The 18,663-nt window shown below is 34.1% G+C and overlaps 1 pseudogene; it reads left to right on the plus strand.

Moving 5' to 3' along the window:
- The first annotated feature begins 3,951 nt into the window (after window positions 1–3,951).
- On the plus strand, window positions 3,952–4,335 carry LOC149176593 (antifungal protein ginkbilobin-like protein pseudogene; annotated as a pseudogene).
- The last annotated feature ends 14,328 nt before the right edge of the window (window positions 4,336–18,663 follow it).

Raw genomic sequence — 18,663 nt, forward strand, 5'->3', positions numbered from 1 at the left:
ACACATGACTCAACATAAGATGCAAATATAAATGCAAATTTGGATGCTCAAAATGATGTAACATTAGATGCAAGAGATGGTGTTAAAAATGATGCAAAATTGGATGAAACAAATGACGCAAAATATGGTGCAAAATGAGATGGGAAAAATGGAGACAAATCAAACGTAAATGTGGATGTAAAAAATGGTCCAAAAAAAGATGCAAAAATGGGCACAAAAATGGATGCAAAATTTGGTGCTAAATCAAATTCAACACATGGTGCAAAGATAGGCACCAAAGCTGGTGCAAAAATAGAAGCAAAAACTAGTGTAAGACTAGATACAAAACCTGGCGTAAGACTAGATGCAAAAACTGACACAAAATGGATGCATAAAAAGATGTTAAATTGGATTCAAAATACAGTGTAAACTTGATGCAAATGATGGTGCAAAAATGGAAGCAAAGAATGACACAAAATAGGAAGCAAAAGAGAATGAAAAATAGATGCAAAAAATGACACAAAACTAGAAGCAAAACCTGTCATAAAATAAGATGCAAATCTTGGTTCAAAATTTGACGCAAAAAATGATGCATAGTTTGGTGTAAAAAATGATGCAAAATCTAGCGTGAAAAAGGATGCAAAATCAGGTGCAAAAAAGGACGCTTTAAAAATTGTACAATAGAGCCAGATTTAGCGCCAGGTTGCTCATCACAATTACAAAAAAAATGCACTAAAATCTGGCGCTAAATCTGGCGCAAATCGCTGGTTTTGTTGTAGTGACAGCTTCAACCTCCCTATGTGTACACCCAAGCTCTTCTAGCTTGTTCTTTGTTAACTGAAAGTCATATATGCCCATAGCATATCTGCAAAAATCCACTATCCCAGCAGGGTCTCTACCTTCATAATCTTCATTGATTATTGCCTTTGGAGTAGCGCTCGGGCTTGCCTCCTTTACAACCTTCTCGTGAAGACCTTTAGTAGAGTATGCCCCCAACAATTGTTTCCAAGTTCGTGAGGTCCTCTCCCCACTTCCTTTGTTCTCCTTTCCGGCCTTTGCAACGAAGTCGATCAGCTTCTTCTCCTTCGTTGTTTGGACCACATTCCCAAGTCCTCTTTGTTCCACATCCTCATGTCTTACATTCGGATCCTTGGGATATAAGGTCATAGAAGCCATTCTTGGTCTATATCCCAAGCAACTTCTTCTATTCATCGGTACCAACACATTCTTTCCTCCAGCTGTGATTAAGAGAAGGTCCCGGGTCATCATTGGTATGGCTTGAGCAAGCCTCATGAAGTCTAGTCCCAACACCATAGAATGATCGTCCATGTCCACGACCCTCAAATCCAGCTTCCCGAACCATGATCCAACCTTCACCGAGGTGTTTTTCAACACACCATCGACAGCTCTAATGGAAGAATTAACTGCCTTGACCGCGCTGTATTCTCCTTCCATCTTTGCTTTCCTTCCAAAAGATCTTGCTGCCTTCCTGCTTACGAAACTATGAGTAGCTCCCGTATCAATCAAGGCTGCAAGTCTTTTCCCCTTCACGGTTGCTTGTACGAAACTTAACTTCAAGGAATCGTCTTCCTTTGCTGGTTTTGTTTTGCACCTTATCTCAGCAACCTGCTTCAGAAATTCAGCCTCAGAAGAGTTGATAGATTCATGTCTCTTTTCGACACTTCTCTTAAGAAATCTTACTCCTTCACTTGGTTCTTTCGAGGAATTCGATCCTGATTTGACTTGACTTGTCCCAAGCTCTCTCTTTACCGGATCTTGTTCAAATGCACCGATCGTGTGCTCATCGACCAAGTCCATAGAGTTAAACTTCCGGGTATCTTCTGGATGCTCACGGTAGTGAGTCCCCATCTTGTCAATATGGTCGAGCTCCTCTTGTTCAATTACGACAACTTCTTTACTGAGAAGTTTCCTTTCGATTTCAGCTTCCACTTGGTCACTTTCCTCCTTCAATCGGGCTCTTTTGTCATAGAGCTCTTGAAGACTAAGATCACCAAGTCGGACATCCTTCCCTTCGTCGGTATCAGACATAACTTGCTTCATTGCCCAACTAAGTTGGAGAAGTCCTTCGATATTCTTTCTCAAGGTTTTAAGTTCTTCGCGGATTCGGGGTCTCTCTTCCCTCAATTTCTTCCACTCGTCCAAGGTAAGCGAGAGCTTCCTTCTTCCTGCTTCCAAACTTGCCATGCTTTATTGTTGATTCTCCAAGGGTGTGAGTAGCCCTGCTCACCAGCTCTAGACCGAGCTCTGATACCACCTGTCACGCCCCCAGTCTACGGCCAATTTTTTTCGCCGTGCCCGGCAGGGTGCGGCACTACCGAACGTTCACTTTTGTCAAGTTCACGTTCATAGACTACGCCTTAACCAATATCACCAACCTTAAACTGATATAAACATGCCTTTACTTGTAACCGTAAATATTAATCTTCATAAAACTTCACATACATTCATAACATCATTATATGCAATTTAAAACCGAGAGACAATTGCAACAATAACTTAGAATGGGAGGGGCAACTCCCGTCAGAGTCCGCCCAATATATTATATATGAAGATCTTCAATTTACAAGTATGCCGGGCTAGAATCCACGACCAATACTTAAAGATTACAATCAAGGCAAATTGTCGTTACAACAATTCAATACAAAGATACCCATGGTAGGCACGAGCTCACCCGAGCTCTCAAACTCCACCACGTTATTTTCTGCACTAAACCGTTCACCGTGACCTTCTTCGACCTTCGAATCGATCTCGGTTGTACTGCGCACTCTTTTCACCAAGTGCGCATAAGAATTGCGCACTCACTGTTCTTGTCTCTAGAGCGAGCACCAAGAGAGCGAAGTGCGTGATCGTTGGTTGATTGCTTGCTCAAATGAACCTTAGCGTTCGCTTATATATATGCTCTCTAGCTCATTTGTTTGAGGGGTGTCAACGCCCAGGCCGACCCCCAATTTTATGCGTTTGAAGCCCTTTAATAATTTATGGGCAGGTCGGCCCTTGCCTTAAGGCAAGGCCGCCCTCGCCCCTTATAAACCTTCGAGCTGTCATCGCCTTATTTGTTAAGTGTATGGGCGCGCACGTTATGTCGCTGCTGGCTCGTCCCTTCATCGCATTACTGCTGGTTCCTCGCCCGCCGCACGTCCTTGCTGCACGCCCGCCTTTGTTGTTCCACGCGTTCGTCCGTCGTATGGCGGAGACGCCCACCCGGCTCGCCCGCTACATGAACTTCCGCCCGCTGTTCCGTTTCGTCCGTCCGTCGCACGGCGGGGACGCCCACCGGCTCGCCTGCTATACAACTTCCGCCCGCTGTCCGTTCCGTTCGTCCGTCGCACGGCGGGGACGCCTACCGGCTTGCCCGCTATACAACTTCCGCCCGCTGTTCCGTTTCGTTCGTCCGTCGCACGGCGGGGACGCCCACCGGCTCGCCCGCTATACAACTTCCGCCCGTGTATTCTGCCGCGCCTCACCGAACTCTGCCCGCGCCTTTACACTGTCGTGTGTTCTTGCCCGGTCATGTCGTCCTTCGGCGCGGGTCGCCCATGGGCCGCCCGCCCATCGTGTGTGGTGCGCCCGTGGGTCGCCCTACCAATATGTCGCCCGGTCCATCGTCCGTCTTCCCGAACTTGTCTCGTGCGTATGTTTGCCCGGTCGGGTGACTGCACCCGCGTACCAAGCCACGCCCAACTGCTATCCGCCAACCGCCCATCGGGTCACCGTGCACGGGTCGACCTGCCCGTTTCGCCCACGAGTCAAGTCTTTGCCGTGTGAGGTGTGGAGCGCGCCCTGCCCAAGACGCCAGGGCGTTACACATCCCCGCGAGGGCTATAAATGGAGGCGCCCTCCACACATTCATAAGCATCTCAATAGCGCTTGTCAATCGGAGAGTTTATTGGAGGTTATATATCATTCCAGGCAGCCATGTCGATGAGGTCATTTGGCTTTGCGTTAGCAGTAATGGTACTGGCCCTGGTGCGGGGCAGTGCTGCAGGCGCGCCGAATATAACCTTTGTATCGTCTCAGAGTGACACGCAGAGGATCCCAACAGGAAGTCCTTATATTATTAGTCTGGACAGTGTGCTCACACCGCTGGCGCTTAACACTGCCACGAACGGTTACAACCACATAACATCAAGTCAAGGAATTTTGGGTGCGCCATATCCCTATGGGCGTGGGGTTTGCAATGTGTCAATCTCTGGGATTGATTGCACCCTATGCGAAACATATCTTGCTACCCACATTTTAAGCATTTGTAGCGACGCCATCGGGGCTCTTGTTCGGCTTGCTGACTGTTCCATCCACTACGAGGAGGACAGCGTTTGGTATCAACTATTGTACTGAACTGTGCAATACACATCTATCTAATCTCCATGTTTAAATAAAAGTCATAGGCTTCATATAGCTTAGTTGATGATGTGCTATTCCGGCCAGTGACTATTCACGTCTTCTTCAGATAATAAAAGTATTGCGTGGTCTTGTATTTTCCTTTTACGTTTTGGTCACAGTAATTTCATTTAGTACTGTTTTTGTTTTGAACATACTAAAATCACTATTCGCTTTAACATTATTCTCCATTATTCGCTTTAACATTATTCTCCATTAAGGTTCATATGCGGATACTACCACTATGCAAGTCTTTAATTTCGGCAGTTTCATAAATTTATCTTCAGTCATATTATATTAATTATTGAAGTTTTTAATATGAATATCCATGTTTCTGTATTTGTTTGTGGCCGCATAGAATATTCTAAAATAATTTTTTATCTTATATATAAATCAAATTTCTAAATTTATTTCAGTACTAATTACATGGTATTGCAATAAAATTTATTTGAATTTTTTTTTTTTTTTCAATTAATATTATTAATTAAAAAAAAATCATATAGATAAGTGTCATATGAAATGACATATGTTATAAGCTGTGCTATTTGTACATGGTATTCTAACAAAACCTATTTACAAATTTAAAATTTCTGTAGTGTTTATCATTGGAAAATTTTTATATCTGCTTTCAAATGTGTATATATTTAACTTATATATTAATTCATTTTCGCATTAATAATAATAATATTAATAATAATTTTAGATTAAATTATAATTCAGTTCATTTTTATTTTATAAAACTTTGGCAATATTGAATTGTATGATGAAGTAGGTGTTTAGATATTTATTATGAATTGATTCCTATAAAGATTTACTAGCCATTTAATTTATTCACAAATTTGTAATTTTAATTTTAGCATAAGTATTGATAAATTCATTCAGTGTTAGAGTTGTTAGTACCCTGATATAAAATGGCTTGCATAATATTGACAAATTTTTATATTATATTAAATTAGTTGTTATAAATTAACCAATAACTTTTTATAAAATAAATGGATAATAAATCTAAATTGGCATGAAAACACTTATCATGATATAAAAAAATATAAAAATCAACTATATTTTATGTTATTATTAATATTAATTATAAAAAGAATCAACTATATTTTATATTATTATTAATATTAATTTTAAAAGAATTGACCTATGAGTAAAATATATGTAACCAATAACCATGGAGATTCATTTCCACTTTACTTTGAAGATTCTTAACATGTATGTAGACTTTGTTACAATATCACGGATCAATACCATGATTTAAAAAAGCATATGGCGAAATTCTCATAAGTCATGCTCATATGTCATTCTTAATTAATACCATTAAGAATATTTTAAAATATTTAATGAATATTAAATATTCCCCATTTAATAATTATTAATAAATAAACTGTAATTCTTAAAATATTATTCTAAAATAAAAAAGGCTATCAATATTATCATATAATTATAATTGCATTTTCTTAAATTTAAAAAATAAATAAATAAATATTTTTTCTTTAAAAAAATTATTTACAAGCAATTGCACCCATAGGTGCAAAAGAAGACTGATAGGAGTGGATGGAATGAGGGAAGAAGTAGTGAATTGAATTTAGGATATTTATTTTTTAGAAAGAAGTTCATGGAGCAGAGCTTCTTAAGTTGTCTAGACTATAGTTATAATGGAAGGTAACAATGCATGAGGAAAATAAATATATCCTAAAAAAAAATTTTGTATATGTATGTCAAACAACCTAAACTAAAAATACTGATATTGCAAAGGATTGATGAGTGAATAACATTTATTTTCCATTTGTCTTGCCTTCACAATATTTAGAATCAAAATTATCAATCTTATGGAAATTATGGTCCATTAAAAATTAGGGCAAACCCAATAAAAGCGATCACTAAATGATGAAAGATTAATGAGCTAAAACTGTTCCCACACTTAAAAAGTGTAGAAAATGTCTACCTAAAATCATTTGTAGAGAAGTAGATTTTTTCCCATACCTGAAAAGTGTAAAAAATGTGTACCTAAAATCATTTGTAGAGAAAAGAGGCACAACCACTCTCATAACTATGTCCCAAACCTTCTTTTATAGTCAAAGAAATGTTAGATAGGAATTCCCATCGAGTGAAAGAAGGCATTTAATTAGGTTGAACCATCCCTCTATACATCTTTGTCAAAAAGTTTTCACATGATATTTTACCATTTTGTAGAAGTTTTACACATAATTCATCTTTTAAATTGTCCACATCATAGACATCAATATCCTTAATAGCTATGTAGAATAACCCATAGAACAAGTTTTCATCATTCTTCGGCGAATTTACCTCATTTTGTACACATTGAAGTTTGTTTTCTCTCAAGAACAAAATCCTAATTAAAAAGATAAGTGCCATAATTGTTAAATCAATCTTTGAGCATATACATTATTATAAATGTAAAGGTGAAGAAATTTAAATATCATAAATTGAAACCAACAAAACCTAATTAATATGACAGTCCTCAAATCAAACCTTCTTGTTGGACATTGTTAGAGTGCTCAAGGAAACATTTAGGACCCAAACTGAGAAATATTCAAGTTGTGTCCCTTCAAAGGTTCATAGTTTGGGTTATTAAGTACTTTCCATGGAGAAAAACCAACAAATCGCCATATCTTAGAAAATAAAATTATTCCGACGTATTATCTTGGAATCACAAGATTCACAAAGAGTTCATAGTAAGAGGGTAAAATCCAGTGCATGGGTTGGAATTTAACTCATCTAAGTCATTTTTATTTGGTGCTAAGTCTAAAATCATCCATTAGAAAATTATGCAATGTTGCAAAAAAGCCACGTGTTAACATAATCACATTCTCTATCAACTAATTCCACTAAAACGTCGTGAAATTAAGATTGCCAAAAATTGCCTATTTTACCTCCTATTTCCAAATCACTTGTAGAATATAAGAGATGAGAAATTTTATCATAGTTTAGTGTCCTACAAATCAATGAGGAGATCCCTAAGTTCTATTGGAGCATCTCCTACTTCTTCTAGAGAGTCAAAATTCATAAGCATAGTTGTTGCTATATAGGCACTAATAAGCTTCACATCCCTCAAAAAGGCATGAAAACTTTCATAACTATCTCCCAATTCTTCTTCTATGGTCGAAGAAATATCAGATAGGCATTCCCATCTAGTGAAAGGAATCATGGAGTGAGATCAACCATTCCTCCATACTTCTTCATCAAAATGTTTTCACAAGATATTTTACAATTTTGTAGAAGTTTTACACATAATTCATCTTCTAAATTGGCCTCATTCGATACATCAGCATCCTTAATAACTACGTATAATAAACCCTGGAACAATTTTTCATCATTATTCACCAAGCTTATCCCACTTTGTAAGCACCGAAATTCAATTTTTTGTCTCTTTGTCAAGATGAAAATCCTAATTATGGAGGCAAGTGTCACAATTGTTAAAAGTAGATTTGAGCATCCACATTATTATAAATGTAAAGGTGAAGTCTACAAAGGAATTCGATTTCGTGCACCACCTAATCAATTTCAATAACTGAAGATACTGAGCAAGCCACTTTTACAAGGAAGATTGGTCCATGCCCACCACATCATTCAAACTGATTTAAAACCCTACTATTGTTATTCCATTACATTTGGAACATTGCAAAAGAATTGTTACTCCACTACATTTTTAACAAATTGAAAGAAAATTGTCAATATAGTAGTAGCATCTAGTGTCATCAGCGTGGAAATAACTTCTGAAGTTTTCTCTTTGGCTAGAAATTCCAAATATATTCCTAGAATAAAGGAGATGAGCATGACACTAGGGTGAACATATTCAAATGCCTTGAAATTGTTATTAGTTGTAGCCCTAAACATTGTGTATACTAAATAACATTATGTAGACCAACCCCATAAATGCAACCTCCCATCTCATGTACTTATATTTACACAATCCACCTGTATTTGCACTATCTCTAATACCAAATCTTGATAATATAATTAAGAATTGTTGACAATTCTCTTTACCCCTTCCATTTAGGAGATTAAAACAACAGTAGCTCAACTGATGAACTCAATAGCTATTTCTTTAAGAATCAGGTCGTACAGGTGAGTATTGGTGAATCGCTAGTGTAATGTTGTATGGACGTTAATTTTAATGAAACTTTTGTGATAATCTAGTTACAAACTTATTATAGCGTACTGTGAATTAATTATCAATATTGAATGAAAAATTCAAGCATGGAACTAAATTATAACATTAAATGATTGGTGCTGTAGGGATGTCTTCTTCAAGGAAAGGAGCCAACCTAGTTTATTTCTTTGTTTCCAAAATTGTTCATTCTGAATGTTTGTACTGAACACATGAATAGATAATAATTTCTTCATTCTATGTTTTGACTTAGCACTTTGTGTTGTTTTCCTCCTTTCACCTTGACTTTTGTACTTTACAATTTTAGATTGACAAATGGGAAACTGATGAGGTGTACAATCAATGACAAGTGTATTTGGTGCAACAACTCTTTGTTATTCATTTTGTGTTGTAACTAGCTTTTGTTCACTTTTATGGGGTAAATTGATATCAGCAAGATAAAAGACAATAGAGAGAACAATTAAAAATAGAGGGTCAAAGTTTGCAAAATTTTAAATACTAACCCCAAAAGTAAGATGATGAAATAGTAAAGACAATGGATGCAAAACATCTATATTATCTCAATTACAATAAAAATAGTGTTTGGTGACATTATAAAGTAGCGCTAAACTTAGGTTTAGCAAGACTTCCAAGGGTTATGATTTGATGATAACTTTTTGGCATACAACAATTTCATAAAATTTCATGACATCGCTGGTCAAATTCAAAATCCCTGCTTTTAGTTTTATAGCGTGAAAGATATAAACCTTGTAAAGTCTTTGATCTGGTGATTCCTTGCAATGAGTACGTTGTGTACCTAAACACAACCTTCATATTAGATATTACAATTTATGTAGATGAGATATTTTGTGTAAACTCATGATTTTGTAAGTGTTATATTTGTGTAAAGATTTCTAGTGCATATTGGAGATTTCTTCCTCCATTACTTGCCTTTGTACATGAAATCTACCCTTGAGTGTGCAAGGCTCCCACTTTTTCTTTCTAATTTCTAGTTATTTTATTTCATATTCCATTTTTCAAGAGTGGTTCTTTTTTATTACAGGGCCAGTCCTTGTTGGTATCATAGGCTAGTTGTTTTTTACTCTCGTGTCTCATTTTCATAAAGAGAGAAAAGGAAAAACAAATGTCGACTAGGTCACAATTTTTTCTGACTAGATAAAGATGGATGAAGCCTTCATGAACCTTGCAGATGAATGAGGAAATTGGTGAAAGAAAATGGACCCACATACTTTGAAACATTATTCAACAACTTGATCTTTCAATAGGAAGAGGAGGATCTAAACCCGTAGGTAATCAAGGGTAACAAACTTTCCACATCACCACAATCATGGTGCTCTCATAGGTCTAGTGAAAACCTCCATGAAATACATTTGTTGTGTATATTTGAAGCATTGACTTCATCAGCTAACTACGTACACAAGGAAAACTTGAAATGGTGAAAGTGGAGTTTTTTTGTTGCAATAAAGTCTATCAATTTATTTCACCTAGTTACCTAGAAGATTCATGCACAAGAAGTTCATGATTATTTAGAGTGGTATTATATTCAACAAAAGTATTAGATACTAGTTCACTAGATTCCTTATGAAACAGTTTTGTTGAAAACAACCTTCAGTAGAATTTTTTTTTTTTAGAAGAGCAACCTATTACATGAAGGATGCCAAGCTTGGTCCTTGTAACTAGGAAACATACATGAGATTAAATAGATTTATAGATGATAGGAGTGGTGAAACAACATATTATATTGGCTTGCACAACTTGCAACAATTGTCGATTATAGCTGTTACTTCTTGTTACGAACTGTGATATCACTTCTCATATGTTATGGTAATTTTGTAACAATCGGGCAGGCAAAATCAACTACAAAATTTGCAGAGTGCTTAAGGGTAAGTTTTCCTTCGTACCAAAACAAACAGTTTCCTCCTTGTTTCCCTTATGAGTTACTTCCCAACTGCATTTTTTTTGTTAGAATTTCTACTTACAGTTGACTAGTAATTAGGTTGTTATGAAGCACTATATGAGATGATTTGTATTTTTTCACTCATGATTAATAATAACTAGATAAAATTTTAACACATATAATATATTGAATCTTAAAATAATGTTTTTCCTTTGAGATTTGGTGATAATATTATACTTCATGTATATTTCATCTCAACATTACTTTAAATCAAGATAGAGTTTCACTTTATTTTGTTTTATTTGAATCATATTTGAGTTTGATCACATACAGAAATGTAATTGAAGAGAATTAATTTAATTTCACCACCACTGACTAGACCTAGTAGTTTTATTGTCTCAAATGTACTGTCTTGAAGAGATTTCCACAATTGAAACATACTAGTGGTGCATATTCCAACTTCACCATTCCTTTCATTGTGGGTTGTTTGAATGGTCTTCCAAAAGGTGGCTTAACTCAAAAATATGTTGCACTAGTTTCCTTGACTTAGGATTTTACATCAAGTAATGGAGAAAAAGGTTCAAGAAGTGAAAGCGTCATCCAAACTTGCTTTGAATCATTCCACTCATAGATATCTCTTATTTCAACATTATCTACTTATATGATCTTGAAATGGACTTAATGAGTGGCCGTTGTATTTGTTCCTACTATGAACTCAATAAATAAGTTTTGAAAATCGATGACTCTAGGTGAATTGTTATCTATTACATGCTATTTAAACCGATTTTTACTATTTTGAATGAATGACCAAGGATTATAATAAACTTGGAGTGAGGATGCATTGTTGTGGTGTTATATGTCAATGTAGTTTAATCTTCCTATGTATAAATATTCCTTCCCCTAGTCAACATTAAGAGAGTTGTTAGAACATGTCATAATGTCATCTAATCAATTACATAATGTCAAAAATGCAATTGTGTTCAGATTTATTTTCTTGGGATCACAAGAGTCACAAATGGTTCTCATAAAGAGGATACAATGAAATGCATGAGTTTGAATTTAACTCATCAAAGTCCTTATTTGGTTTGAAGTCTAAAAGCATCCATTGTATACTAGGGTTATCTTCACCTTCACTTGAAACTATGCGTTTGTACTTGTCTCTGAACATCGAAAACCCAAAAATGGGCTTGTGTATACCTCAATTATTCCAATACCATAAGATGTCTTCTCAGTGAAGCAATAAATATCCATATACAAATATTTCCAAGTGCACTTTAGGTTATTGTTTTCTTTGCATTAGTGAGAAATTTTTCCTCTTGATTCTCTGATTGTTGCTCCTAAATATTTTTCGTGACTATTTTTGGAATGAATATATTCCTAAAGTAGAGTAAGCATGTCCTTTCTAATTAATGCATGGTATTTATCCATGATTTGTTCATTCCCTTCACCATGGAATCTAGATAGATGAAAAAAGGTCTCCACATGTGTTATTTGGAAAGACATAACTGCTAGGAGTCTCATCAAGTTTAAAATTTGAGAAGTTTTTATTCATTGTAATTAAAACCTCACAACTATGTTGAAAGGCCTACTTTCCCCAATTTTTTTTTTATAGAAAATAAAATGATATTCAAGCTACCAAAACTGAGAAACTCCTTTATGTCAGTATAATGAAATTCTTTGGTAGGTCAAAATTGTCATTACTCACGAGAAAAGCCAAGACAAGTTGTTTTGGAATGTAATATCCCTTAGTTGGTTTTGGCTTCTTCCAGAGATTTTGTATGTACATTTTTATATCAAAATTTTCTCAATAATAGGATTACCAAATCTCTTCAGTTTCTCTCAAATGCTAGCACTCTAAAGGAAAGCCAAGAAACCGATATTAGAAACTAAAAGTTTTATTGATTTATGGAGCACATTGAATGAAACTTGGATGATTTAAGAAACCCCTAATAACTTTCTATTGCTTCCAAATATTAGAATAAGCTACTCACCTAGAGTTGCATGGCATATTTTTATAGATCCATCTTTTTGAGCCGGAAAATGCATTCCTTTTGATTTGTCTTGTCAACTTTTTGTGTGACCCTCACCAAAATCTCTTCGTCCAAGAAAATTGGGTGAGCAAACATTCTAGACATTTGAATAATGAATACAAATTGCACCTCACTCGTGGTATGAAATTTAATCTCCAAGCCATGGAAAATTAGTTTTTAGTTACCTCGGTTTAATCCCCTTATCAATATCATAACACAAAGTGAAGGTTCCACATTAGAAAAAATACCCCTTGACCCAATGAGTCTTTGATGATTGGATGTTAGTTTCTAGGTATGACATTTCCAAAGTCCTTTTTGGTGGGACCCAATGGATTTATCACCTTAATATTGGTCTTCATCCTTCATCTTCCAATTAACTCACAAAAATAATATAGTGTTTTTTATTATAATTTTTCACTACTCGATATTTTCTCACTCCTTATTTTTTCCGTATTTATGCTACTTCTTGGGCTCTTTGGGTAGATTTAATGTGAACTACATTTTTCAATGGAATTTGATACTTTAGACTGAGCCAACCAAAATTCATGATTAACAAATTTTATAAGATGGAATTGTCATTGGGTAATGGTGTGATTGTTCTCTCCTAATTGAAAGGAATGATAGATTCAAAAAATTTTGGGGAAATGTTGAGTGTAGTTTCGTAGGTAGAAGGTGGTGAGGATGAGGAAAAGAGGGTAACTTATTACTAAATATGATGCTAATGATTTCACTTCCTACAAGAACATGGAAAATGGGACAATTTGTATGCATCACATGGGTTGCGAACTAATCATGATGTAGATCGCAACCCACAAGTAAACTTAAACAAAAAAGGAAAATAATTGGAAATAAACCCAAAAAGTTGACAATTCACTAAATAAAACAAAAAATAATGTGGTGTGTTGTTAAACTTTTTACGAGGGCTTGTGTCTATGAAAAGTGTGGTGTGTTATTTTTAAATATGTGTGGCCTATGATTGTTGGTGTGCATACGCAAGAGTAGAGAGTTGCAAGTTCGCCAAAGAATCCATACTGCAATGAGAAGACTGAGGCATTCCAATGCATATGATGAAGCGTCTCAAAAGAATTTTATAAATTCGATCATCCATCTCAGATCCGGGAGGAGATGGTGGCATAAAAAGGGCTAAATTTGAACCTGAAACATAAGTGGAGGCTGTTGGGTTATCTAAGAATGTAGAAAGTACAACTGAGAACTCAGAGTAACATATGGTGGTTTTTTCTGGAGAGCCCTATGTGGTTGGATATGGTACTTCAGACATGGAAGCAGTTCCAAAAACTAGAATTCCGAGTATTGACCAACTTCCAAAGAAAATGCATGGTATGAGAATAAGGCATGATACAGGAAAGAATCTATATGACAAGGAAATCAAGGCTACAATTATCAATGGAAATGGCATCGAGACTAGCCACATAATTTCACAGACACACACCTCCAGAAGCAGCGTATCTTATATCAAGATTACTCTTGTATTTTGCAAACCTGCGCAGTATGACGTGACAAGGTTGGTGAAAGGCAATAGTCAACATGGAATATTTTAATTAGATGTAGGGACAAACAAATGAAAAATTATAATTAGTTGGAGGGACGAAAATGAATTTCTCCCATTGGCTAGGGTGAATAGTGTTTTCGGACCCTAATCTGACAAAGAAAACACCTATCGAAATAATAAAACAAGATGGTTATTTTCTAAAAAATATTCAGCAGTTAATACTGTGTAGTCCAAATAATCTCCAAACATTGGAAACCCCATGGATTTTTGAAAGAATAGCTTCAAATTTCAATTGTGATATTTATGGAAAGGTATTGAAAGAAAAAGCATAAATATTTAAGGGGAAATACATACCCCTAAATTTAATTGCTAAGAATTCACTTCCAATTAACAGATCTCAGATTCCTAGTTAACCCTACCCCGTGTCAATAACCTTCCAAATGGCATGGAACCTCTGATATCAACAATAGGCATCTAAAAGCCCCACTAAATTATCTGTGAAAAACTAGATATTTTGTCATGCCCACTAGATTTAGAAATGCCTTCTTAATTTAATTAATGTAAAAAATATGTATATCTATATCACACATGCCTACACTATTTCTTGGGAGATCGGTTCCTTGAGATATCACATGATAAATTAACATATAGAAATTATTTTTTTAACTTCGGAGAATACCCGGGATAATGTTTTATGGCCAAATACTTTCCAAATAGAAAGTTTCATTCAAAAATATAGCCTAATAAAATTTCAGTCTCCTATAATACCATTGACTTCTTCTATATACTTATCATCACACTCTTTCAATTTCATTGTGTTTTTCATTAATATTATCCACACACCTCACACAAAAATATGTATTACTATCTTGCTGTCTTTGTATATACTCAACCGACCACTCTCATGATATTTATACATATTATTGTCTCTTCTAAAAACATGCTGCTTAGGGTGTTATATAGATATGTGCATGAAATTAATTGTACCAAGTCCAAACGTAAACCATCCCAAATGTTAAGGGTAACTTTTGAGGGAACAAATAAACATTTCTCATCTGAGTCGTGAGGATGAGATTGGTTGAAAATTTGATTGTCGTGCTTATTTTATTCACATAAATCGTTTTTAGTTTCATGGATCAAAATTATCAAGTTATAGAGGGATTTTTCTTAAAGGTGATACTAGTGTTGTATTCTTATTTATTTGTATCAATCCCTCATGTCGTATGGAATAGCTCATTCTTTGCGGCAATTCCCAATCTGGCCCATTAAGGTGTGGTAAAGAATTCATTATTTGATTTCGATTAAATTAAAAATAGAATAGAAAACGATATGGAATATCACATGACATCATTATCATCTCATCAAACGTGCTAAGTGTGCAAAATCTTTGTACATAGTTATTATATTTATCGATAGTTAAAAGAGGCATTTCAGGATAATTGTGAAAATAAATTGATATTTTTAAATTATAATTCAATTTATTTTCTAATGATATATGTTGGTTTTTTTGAAATTCTACAATTTAGATTAAATATATCATTTTCCTATAAAAAAGGAATTTAATTTTTTTTTTTACATTAGGTAAAAGATTATAAAAGATAAATTGTACGAGGAGTAACTACTTTTGATGGTACCATCAAATCCAACTAAACATTAATCCATGAATCTTGTAAACCATATATATCATTATTTTTTTAATTAGTATTCACTTTTAATTTTTTCCTTGATACATTTATAATAAATAGAATTGCTAAAATTTTACATTATTTTTCTATTTAGGTTAAAATGATATAATTTATATTATTTTTTATCTATGGAAAATTACATCAATTTTTTCCTAAAATATATAAATTCATCACCAAGTAAATGATTTATAATAAATACAATTTCTAAAACTTTACAATTTTTTTCTATTAAAGTTAAAATAATTTAATTGATATTATTTTTTTGTCTATGAAAAAATACATCAAATTTTCCTAAAATATATAAATTCTTCACCAAGTAAATTATTGTGATAAAAAAAACTATTAACAACCCATTATAATAAAAACCACCTAAAATAATAGATAATTTTTCTAAATAAAATAATATTAATTAGAATATCTTTATAAAATTTGTGAAAGGAAAAAAATATTTTAAAATCTTTCAAGAGTCTCTTTCATATGTATATAATTAATAATATATACAGTAATTTAATATAAAGTTACTATATGAAAAAAGCGTGGAACATTCAATTAACTAAAATGGTCACTTACATGTTTACTGGCATAAAATAAATAGTGACAAAGTGTTTTATTAAAGCATTCTATGATAAAAAATCAACAAATATTTTTTAATTTATTGAAAATGATAAACCTCATGCCACATGAATATATAACTCTAAATTTTCTTGTCTAGTTGATGCTAATACCATCCATGAATATTATACTCCAAATCTTTACTTTTCCTTACCAAATCCTATTGTTATTGGTTTTCCATAGTATATGTTGTATACATTTCAAAAGGGAATATTAGAATTAGGGTTTGGAATGACCAAACATTGTTAAAAAGATGAGGGTTAAGAGTCTTTTATATATATATGATAGAATTGTTTTTAGATAGACAAGCACATGCACTTATTTAAACAAAACATTATTTATACTAATTTATTATGTTTATTTTTTGGGGGTAAGTTATTAAAGTTATTTATTTTTATAGTATGTGGGAGTTGTTTATGAAATGCATTTTTTTTCTATGAATAGAAAGACATAATATTTCTCAACATTTATCAAATAGGGTAACAAGTTAAGAGAATTTTACTTTAGGTGAAATCACTATGGTTAAACATGTTTGAATTGAACTTGTATCAATATAGTTGACCTTCACAAAAAGTCATGGTTATTAAGTGCAATTGTTTATGTGATAATTATTTCTATGTTGTTCATTTTATAAATTCCAATATGACTTATTGACCTTCAAATATTTATCTGAGATAGTAAATATTAAATAAAAACCACAAGGAAAACATATTCTACGATAGGTTTTTATAACTAAAATATCTAGGTATATTCTGATAAAGATTTTTCCCATAGTGTGTTTAAATTGATCAATGGACAAGTGATAAATGTACTAATATTCACTAGTGCCTTAAAATCCCAATTATGAGTAGCAATAGTAGTATTCTTTTTATCTTAGTTACAATAAATTTTGTCATCAATTAATTTTTACATAAGAGTAAGGTACTAAGAAAAAACCTTGCATATTGCACTTATTATTCATATAACCAAAGCGTGACCTATGTACTCTTTCATATTAATATTTATAATTTTTTTTCTTATATCCCTATCCATAGACTATATTTTTTGTTGCTTCCACTTTTGCTTTCAACAATTTTATTTTCATACATCACAAAAGTCCAAGTAAAATGTGATTCATCATTGGTAATCAATATCCTCAAATGGTTGTTAAATGTATTTCCTCACACAAAATAAGAGATAGTCATTGGGAACTTTTTTTTTTCATATTCAAAATTTCCTTAAATCCTTCATTATCATGCCCACCTCTCTCTCGTATATTTAGAAATCAGGGATCAAATTTCCTATATAATATGGGATGTCGAGATAAAAATATTTAACTAGCATCTCTCTAGAAAAATGAGGGAAGGACAAACTGGAGAGATCAATCGAAACACCTCATTTTTGGAGATAAGTCATCTCTAATTGGGGCATAAAAAATTGAGCCAGCAGAAAGGGGGGGAAGGGGGAGCAGCTATCCATCCTGCCACTTCTCTCAACATTAAAAAGGGGGAGATGGTATGAACATATCTGCCAATGGACTCACTCATACCACTAAACCCAAAATTCAAGGACATTAAGATGGTATAATCTACTTACACTAGGCATTTTTACCTTACTCCTAGTTTTTTCTGCTATAGAAGAGGTTATTCTCAGGCATAGGTGGGATATTTCCACTATGGACCATGGTGATAGATTTTCTAGGTCTTTGGAAAGTGAAGGCATATGTCATCCTAGTGTGGAACTCTAGAAAACCCACCTTTTGCTAGAGACTCAAACCTTATTCACAAGAGAGATTGTCCCGAAAATGATATATAGAATTCACATAATCTAGTGGAGTTGTGAGCTTCAAACATATCAAATTATAGCTCGATGGGCCATTAAAAATACAAAATATTATCCTATTTCCATTCTCCACAAGTTTTTCATTCTGATTTTCTCTATAAGATGGAATTCTATGTTTGATGTATAGGGCCTACTAGTGCCATTGATAACTCTTCTGATGTTTTCCTTTTCTAGTGTTTAAATCTTGCCAAGAGCTCCCTCCTGGAACAACCCCTCTTTCATTGTTGTTTCATCCTATCCCCTAGCTAACATGGGTGTAATTTCTAACCTCCCTTATAACATTATTCTAATTTAGCAATACTCGGTTCACTAGCCCTCGCCTTTTGTGGGGGTTCGCCAACCTTTTATCCTGTCTACTTCTAAATTCCATGACACGACAAAGGATGCACTCTCGTTGACATCCCAGAGGTCGTGGCTCTTTAAGTAGTCCTTGAGCATGAACTCAAACCCAATATACTACTTCTATTTTCCTTTTTATGACCCCTCATATAATTCAGGTGAAATTATAACAATTGGAGGCTTCAACAACCAAATATTTCCAAGCCTATTATAACTCTAAAGTTCAAAGAAAACTTGCTACTTGGGTCCTTGACCCT

This window comes from Pinus tabuliformis, chromosome 4_1, assembly GCF_031772625.1.
Source record: "Pinus tabuliformis cultivar Carrire ecotype Pingquan chromosome 4_1, CPIR1, whole genome shotgun sequence".
In the NCBI taxonomy this organism is placed as follows: Eukaryota; Viridiplantae; Streptophyta; class Pinopsida; order Pinales; family Pinaceae; genus Pinus; species Pinus tabuliformis.